This window comes from Vipera berus (assembly GCF_964194415.1).
Source record: "Vipera berus genome assembly, chromosome: 2".
In the NCBI taxonomy this organism is placed as follows: Eukaryota; Metazoa; Chordata; class Lepidosauria; order Squamata; family Viperidae; genus Vipera; species Vipera berus.
The window spans coordinates 146,010,983-146,018,992 of record NC_138203.1 but is presented as its reverse complement, the minus strand read 5'-3'; positions in this window follow the sequence as shown (position 1 = coordinate 146,018,992).

Below are 8,010 nucleotides of genomic sequence, written 5' to 3'. Positions count from 1 at the left end.
TATAGAGGCTCTGAAGGCACAAGGCTGGTCTTCAAACAGTGGGATTCCACAGCTCTCTTGATGAGATAATCACAACGGAAGAAAGGCAAGCGTGCAAATCAATCCCAGCTGCCTTTGTCCCTTCTACTGAGTTGATGGCTTTCAGTCGAGGGACCTGATGTCCTATTCCTGAGACTTGGCCAGTTCCTAGTCTGCTTAATTATCCTGCAAATAGGGAAGCTCAGCTGTTCTCTCTGTATTGCTTGCACACACCGCAAGGGGAAAGAACCGCTGTCAGTTCACGGCAGGCGGTGTCGCTTTTTAGCTTGAGGCCCATAGCTAATGATATGAATGCTGCTTTCTAATTATTATTTTTTTTAAAAAAAACCATAAAGCTATAAACCAGGGGTGTCAAACTGCCAGCCCTTGGGCTGGATGCATCATGCCAAAACCGCACCCACCCCATTGCTGGCAATGGGGGGAAAAAAGTCGTGGCACGTCATGTGATGTTGCGAGTTTGACACCCCTGCTGTAAACCGTTCCGTTCAACCTGTGTAGGTTGACTTCACACCATGCCAAGCCAAACCAATAAACCAACCTTAGTACACAATGTGTGAGCCCAGATATTCCTTGACCTTCAATTTTAATAGCTCTGATTATGTACTGCTCTGCTCTTTAGTTGCCATCTCCCCTCCTCCCCACCCCACACACAATTTTCTCCCTGGCTTGTTCAGCTTCTAAACTTCTAAAGATCACTGTGTGACATTGAAACTTTTGACTTTTTATTTTAGAGCTATATAATGCTTGGATATTAACAAGGAATAATGTTCATCTCCATTGTGTAAAGTCTCTTTTTTCTGGTTTCTGAATACCAATCTACACTTGAAGGTCCTAGAGAAGCAAGATTGGTCCTTTGTAGTGAATAGTTGCCCTATCTTTTCAATCTTCCCAGCCTACTTCTCTGGCTACAGAGCGGTGTAGTCTATTACTGCCAATGGCTGCATCTCAGATGACCTACAATCGTCTACAACGAAAGGAAGGCTTACAAGATCTGTAGGCAGAGGTGGAAAATGTCAAAATCCCATAGGAGCTGGTAGAACGCAATCTTGAGATGTCACACTTGGGAAAGGCAAATTCTGGGAATGAATTACAACAGCATCTAGGAACTAGTTGCTTGATTTGAGGAAGGGACATACTGTATAAAGGTGCTTGTGTCCATATAGATACTAAGAGCCAAGTTTGACTTAACCCCTACTCTCTCTGTGTCCTTCAATCATCCAAATTGCTTGGAGGAAACAACCAATTGTCTAAAGAGAAAACTCATTGAAAAAAATGGCGTACAACCCAAGACAGGCCTTTAAAGTTAAAAAAGGAAGTCAGAACTGGAAGGAAAAAAAGCTGACTTCCATTATGTGACATGGCCTCTCTGTGCTGCCCACTGCAGTTCTAACCCCAAAAATATGAATTCTTGCCACCCAAGCTTCCATACCCAGTTTCATTCCCTAACTCAGCAGTCCTTATGAAAGTACTTGGGTCCAGAGATTTGGTAGGTTCTGTAATTAGGCTCACACGAAGAACTGTATTTTTGTTTTCCTGTTGAGTGTGTTAAGAGGACCCATGGCCTGCAAAAGCAATCCTGCACGTGAGAAAGCAATCCCGACAACAAAGTCTCACGGTTTTGTGTTTCCAGTCTGAGCAATTGTGACATGACAGCTTTGTAATTAGTCAGTTGGGAAGCCTCTGGCTGAAAGGCATTAATTACCCCAGGAGAATGTACCAAGCAAAACTGAGCTGAAAGTGGGTTAGCTGCAAAAAGTCTCTTTCCCTAGTCCTGACCTTTAACAAGTTGAAAATGACAGCTTGTCAGAAGTGATATTTCAAGAGTTACAGCATATTTTAAATAATCTACATTCTTTGTCCCTAAAGCCTGTGATCAAAATAGGCAGAAGTGATACTAACAATGGAAGGCAGCTTGTGTTCCATTCTTGTTTTGTTTACAACTCTTTAAAGCAGCTATGTCATTTTCTGAGAAGTAGGATCCCAGGGAAACAAAACAGGGAACTTTAAAGAATGAAGACAGATTGGCTTCTGTATGCCCCCAACACAGCTCCTCCTTTTTCTTTTTTCTTTTTCCCCTCAAAAGTGTCACATGGTGCTGGAAAACACTGTTTTAATACAGGAACATCTAAGAACAACTTAATGTCTTCTCTCGCCTGGGCTGTAGATAAGATGAAGGTATTGTCATAAGGGTACCGTATTTTCCGGCATATAAGACGACTTTTTAACCCATGAAAATCATCTCAAAAGTTGGGGGGTCGTCTTATACGCCCAGTCGTCTTATACGCCAGAAAAGCCCTCCCCTCTCACTGTGGAGGAAGCAGGGCAGGCTGGCGTCTGGCGGGAGCCGGCAGGGCAGTCCTGCGCACGCGCGCGCTCCCCAGCTGTTAAGGAGCACTCCTTAGCAGCTGGGGAGTGCGTGCATGCGCAGGACTGCCCTGCCGGCTCCCGCCCGACGCTCTTCCCTCTTGAGGCAGCATCCCTGAGGACTCCTTAGGAGCCGGGGAGCAATGCTGCCTCAAGAGGGAAGAGCATCGGGCGGGAGCTGGCAGGGTAGTCCTGCACACGCACGCGCTCCCCGGCTGCTAAGGAGTGCTCCTTAACAGCTGGGGAGCATGCGCGTGCGTAGGACTGCCCTGCCGGCTCCCACCAGACGCCAGCCTGCCCTGCTTCCTCCACAGTGAGAGGGGAGGGCGTGCCTTCCCGGGCTCGCTGATTTTTCGGCGTATAAGACGAAAAATCTTGAAAATCATCTCAAAAGTTGGGGGGTCGTCTTATACGCCCAGTCGTCTTATACGCCGGAAAATACGGTACAACAAATGATGCTAGGCCATGTTGATGCCATGTTTGGAGTTCAAATGGAGACACACCCTGGATTTTAGAGGCCATTTGGAAACTGCTGGTTCCCATGCAACCTGCAACTGATATCTTTATGGCCCAGATGAATGATCTGTTCCTATTTTAAGTCAACGCTATTTATGTCCCCCCCAAAAAAAGACCCTCGCAAAATAAACCAGGTTCAGTGCTTACAACCTGTTAGTAATTGTTAACATATTTTCAGCCAGACAGAAAGAAGGAGATGAAACTCAGAGGCCCTCTCTAGGCTTTGTCTTGTCTTTCCAATTGGCATCCTTCAGTTGCCTTGGAAATGCAACTCCCACAACTGGAGCTGCAAGGTAACTCGAAGGAAGCCTGTCGGAAAAGGCAGCAAGAACCAAATATCCACAAGCGATCATGTTTTCTGAACAAAGCAAAACATTTTAAAATAGAGAGGAACTCTATTTGGCTATGATTCAAATCCTTTTGGTAAATACATTGCACCAAGCCCTGTTTTCCATTGGTGTTTTTTTTAATAAGCCGTATTTGGTTGTATTCCTGCATTGTGCCAAGCCAAGAACTAAGATTTACAAATTACAGTATCTTGATTCATGGAACACTCGACCAAAATTGAGCAGCTGCATTGCAACTTATTACAAGCTGCAAACTCAGCCAGTGTCTCCCATTGGGACACTTTTAATGTTGTTCTCAACAGGGGTTATTTGAGTTACATTTCTTCTCTGGAAACTCTGTAGAGAAATGTGCTGACACTAAAGATTACCTACCCCCCCCTACTCATTTTATGAAGAGATTTGCGGGCTAAAGAGTTCATAACTTTAAGGAAAAATAATAATAAAACAGCACTATTTCCTTGTTGACATACAGATCTCCCTGTAGCTTTTTTAGCTGAAGTATCGTTATTTCACTGAAGTCATGTTACTTTTTCCTAAAGGCATCGTTATAAATCCTATCATTTCCCTAATCTTTCGAATAAAAAAAGGCTGTGCACTTAAAGATTTTCCTTTGAGTTTCCAGGGCTCACTGTATGTGAATATTTATGAGAAGTTTTAGAATTTGGCATCTTGAGGTTAGTCAATACATTATGTCATGTTGAGCCTTTCAATTATCTCGCCTGGCAGCTGTTGCTTATAGTCATTTTCCTCCAGCAGTTCTGACTTTTTGCAATTTTATCAGAAACCTCAAATTTGTACTGTGGTAAGGAAAATTGCCCCAGCACTAAGAGGAAAAAAAAGAAGTCACTTGATTATAGATGTCATGAGGTGAATACTTTTAAGGAAGAGATTTTATGGAGACTTGATACTGCCTCATGCATTTTGATAAGCGTCTTATCAAGGCTACCTGGAAGTAGTCCTGGGCACCAAGCCAATTTTATCAATCAACAAGAATTGCAGTCCCATTTAGCCCTTCTCAAAGTTTGCATTCATAGCAAAAACTATGAGTACTAACTTTGTACATTAAAAACGCAAGACCGAAAGTATTTCTCCGCTCCTCTCCTTTTACTTTCTGGAAAACTAGGGAGGAAAACTTCTGAACTGCTTCCCAGACTCTTCCTTGTCTCCCAATAGTCACTTCCATAGACTATTACAGTCCTACAACTGATCCGCAGCAAGGTGAGGGATGTTCTGTTGGCCCAATTCACAAGTGATGACACTTGGGAAAAGCTGACGCAAAGCTTGGCTGGTCCAGATGAGGACAAATGGGATTTTACCAAGACTGAACTGAGGGGAGGGGGGAATCATTGCAGAGGTGTGTTGGAGGAAGAACTAGAACGCGCAATCCCCTAGTTCACCAAGAACAAAATCATGCCAGCCTGAAGGCCCCTGCAAGGACTTTTTGTTGGTTAACGTCAGTAAGGGAGGGAATGAGAGAAGTGGAGAGGGATGGCCATTTGCCCCCATTTGGTCCCATTTGATCCTTCAAGGCAGTCCAGTCAAGAAGCACAACTTCTATAATTGGCTCGAATAGAGTCAACCCTTTCTAAAGATGCTATCAGCAGCCCTGGGAGGGACCAGAACAGGAAATCAACTGCACAGGAAAGTTACAAAGAGTTTTGTTGTGCATGGCTGTAATAACACAATCTGATTATACTGTACCTTTTTCCTTGGTTGTATACTTCAGTGGAGGCATCTGTCTGAGCTACTTCTGAATGTTACCTTGTTGCTCTGAAATTTAAAAATGCCTCAGCCCCTTTTGCCTAAGCAACAACTCCTCCATCTCTCCACCAAGGTAATCTTCCTTACTCTCTATCCTAATGGGCTCCCTAGCTTGGCCACTAACGGTGACATCGTACGTGGTCCTGCTGCAAACACTGGGGAAGCTTTCTCCCAAGAGATCTACAAGGCTGAGGATTGGCTTTCTGTGTTTTGTGGTTCTGTGATTGGAGGCTTTTGTGAAAACCATTCCTTGCTCTCTGGTCTCCGCTTAGCTTTTTTCTCCTTCCTTGGAGACCATCTGACCTCATATCCAAGCCAAACATCTTCCTCTGCAGCCTCCAACAGTTTCAACAGTGCCGCCCTCACTTTCCGCATGATCTCCTTTGCCCGAGCTCACATTCAAGAAGCAGCTGACAGCCGTTCATCATCTCCATCCAGCGACAGATCAGGAAGAGGAAGGTTGTCGCTGACAATCTCATTCAGCTGCAGATCACTGACTGCTGCAGAAAATGCACCCCAATTAATTCTTAGACCCAAAAGTTACATGCAACTGCCACGTTCCATTTGGCCCAGCTATTTCTCCCAATGTACACTGGTCTCCTTGATTAGGTAGGACCAATTTTAACTGCCAGAGAGAAATAGGAAAAACTAGAAGCTCCTCTCTGTATTGGATGTGAACCTGAGGCTCTAGTCTAATTTCATGAATATTAGGTTCTTAGGCTCCATCCTTCTTCATTTCCTCTTTTACTGCTTCAGGTGTTGAGGGTCTTAGGTGCCATCAATGCTCATTTATCCTAGCTGGTGTCCCTCTGATGTTTTAGACTACAGCCACCATCACCCCCAGCTAACATGGCCTTATTGTCTAAAGAGGATGTGAGTTGTAATGTAGTCAGTGCTTTTTTTGTAAAAGAAAAAGGTGCCGGAACTCACACATGTCATACAACCCACCTTGCCTACCCTACAAGGTTCCATCCAAAAAAGGTGCCGGAACTCCGTTCTGAGCGTTCTATGAGAAAAAAAGCCCTGAATGTAGTACATCTGGAAGAAATCAGCTTGGGGAGGGCTGCATGAACTTATTAATGAGATATAGAGCAGTTTATATCTGTTTATATATAAACACCTTCTGTTACCAGTCCAAAAGATAGTAAGCTACTGACACCAAGACGTATTTTGTATTTTGAATAAAGACACAATTGTTTGGAACCACAGAATATGTTAACCATAAGTGAGATTGAAAACTCCTCATAGCTCAGACATGTCAAACACAAGGCCCGGGGGCTGGATCCGGCCCGCGAAGTGGTTTCATGTGGCCCGTGAAGCCATCCTGGAAACAGTGAGGGAACGGCCCCCACTGCCTTGGCCCTGGCCCAGAGACCCTCCTCCTGCCAGAGACCCTCAGATCTGTCCCACTCCTGCCCAGGCCCCCATAGGCACCCTTGATGCAAACGATGTAGAGCTGGCCATGCCCACCCAGTAGGCCATACACAGTCTAGCTATGCCCACCCAGTAGGCCACGCCCACCCAGGCCATACCCACCCCGGCCCCCTGAGGGCAACCGCAATGCTGATGCGGCCCTCAATGAAATTGAGTTTGACAGCCCTGTCATAGCTGATTTCAAAATCGTAGGTTTTTTGGGAACTGTGCTTATTAAATAAGACAAATCAGCTAGTTCACAAAAATCAAACACCTTGAATAATGGGGTGTGTGAATCCAGCTTAATGAGGCAGGAGGGAGCATTATTAAGAATGTCATTAAAGTAACAATGTCCAAAACAAGACTTTTATAGGGCAGTGCTGTGAAAGGAAGAACGGTAATCCAGGCGGAACCCTAATTCCTGCAAAATATCTAGAGAGAACCATTTGTTTCAAATAGTGATGTTCCAAGAACATTAATTCAAGGATACAGCGTTATTTTTGGGTCAAGGGCATCAATCAATCTTTAAGTGTTGTTCCCCCGCCCCCCAAAGGAGTAGACAGGAAAACCTACAACTCTCTTCATTTTATGTCCAATTAGTTACAAATAACTGTAACTGATAGGATAGTCTCTGTTCCTGTATTTAATTATGTTTTCCTTTTTGTCACATTTAAAGACAGAACTTGATAATTTTGGTATCCAAAGATCTTGGCAAAACCCCTGTATCAATTCTAGGGCAAGCTCAAGTTCAACACCTTTGCATAAGATGCTATGGAGGTAAAGGAGGTCAGCAAATTTTGACTTTACTGATTATGTAAGCACGGAATCTCTCTTGTAATAGAATTATGACATGTGTTTGAACAAGGTTTTTTTTAATTATGTAACATATTCCTAATCTTTTTTTTAAAAAAGGCACAAAAGAGACCTAGAAAAATATGCAAAATAGCTATCTTCCTCCTGCACATTTTTACATTAACAAGAAAGATCACTTGAAACTGGAAAAAGTTTAAAGAAGAAATGCTTGATCTTTGATAGGAGTTTGAGGAGAGCCATGTTTGGGGAGAAATGGATTTGAGCTTCCTTTTCTTTTCTTTTCTTTTTGATTTTCTGACATTTTCAGTATCATCATAGGCAGGCAGAATAGTTTTGCTATAAAAATCTATGCTGATTCCAAACTTTATGGTAAACATTAATTTTTCCAGGAAAGAAATAGAGCACTCAAAAGTCCTCTCTGATCTCCCAAATGCTCTTCAAAACATCACTCACAAAAATCACAAGGGACAGAAAATCGCTGTAAGAGCTACGTGAAGCCATTAACAAGTAATTCCTGCTAGCAAGTTGTCAAAATCCTGGCATTATTCCAACTCCTCAAATACCTAGATTTTCTCCCCCAATGTTTCCTTTGAATAGTAAAATAAAAATGAACACAACTGGAGAGCTAGTTTATCAGCACTGGTTCTCTTTTTCAAAGAATATTGAGGAACTTTCCAAAGACTTACCTAGGAGTAAATTAGGTCCCACTCAGTTTGAGGTAGTTAATCTGCGAACACTCCTTGTGAGGTTTTTCTAT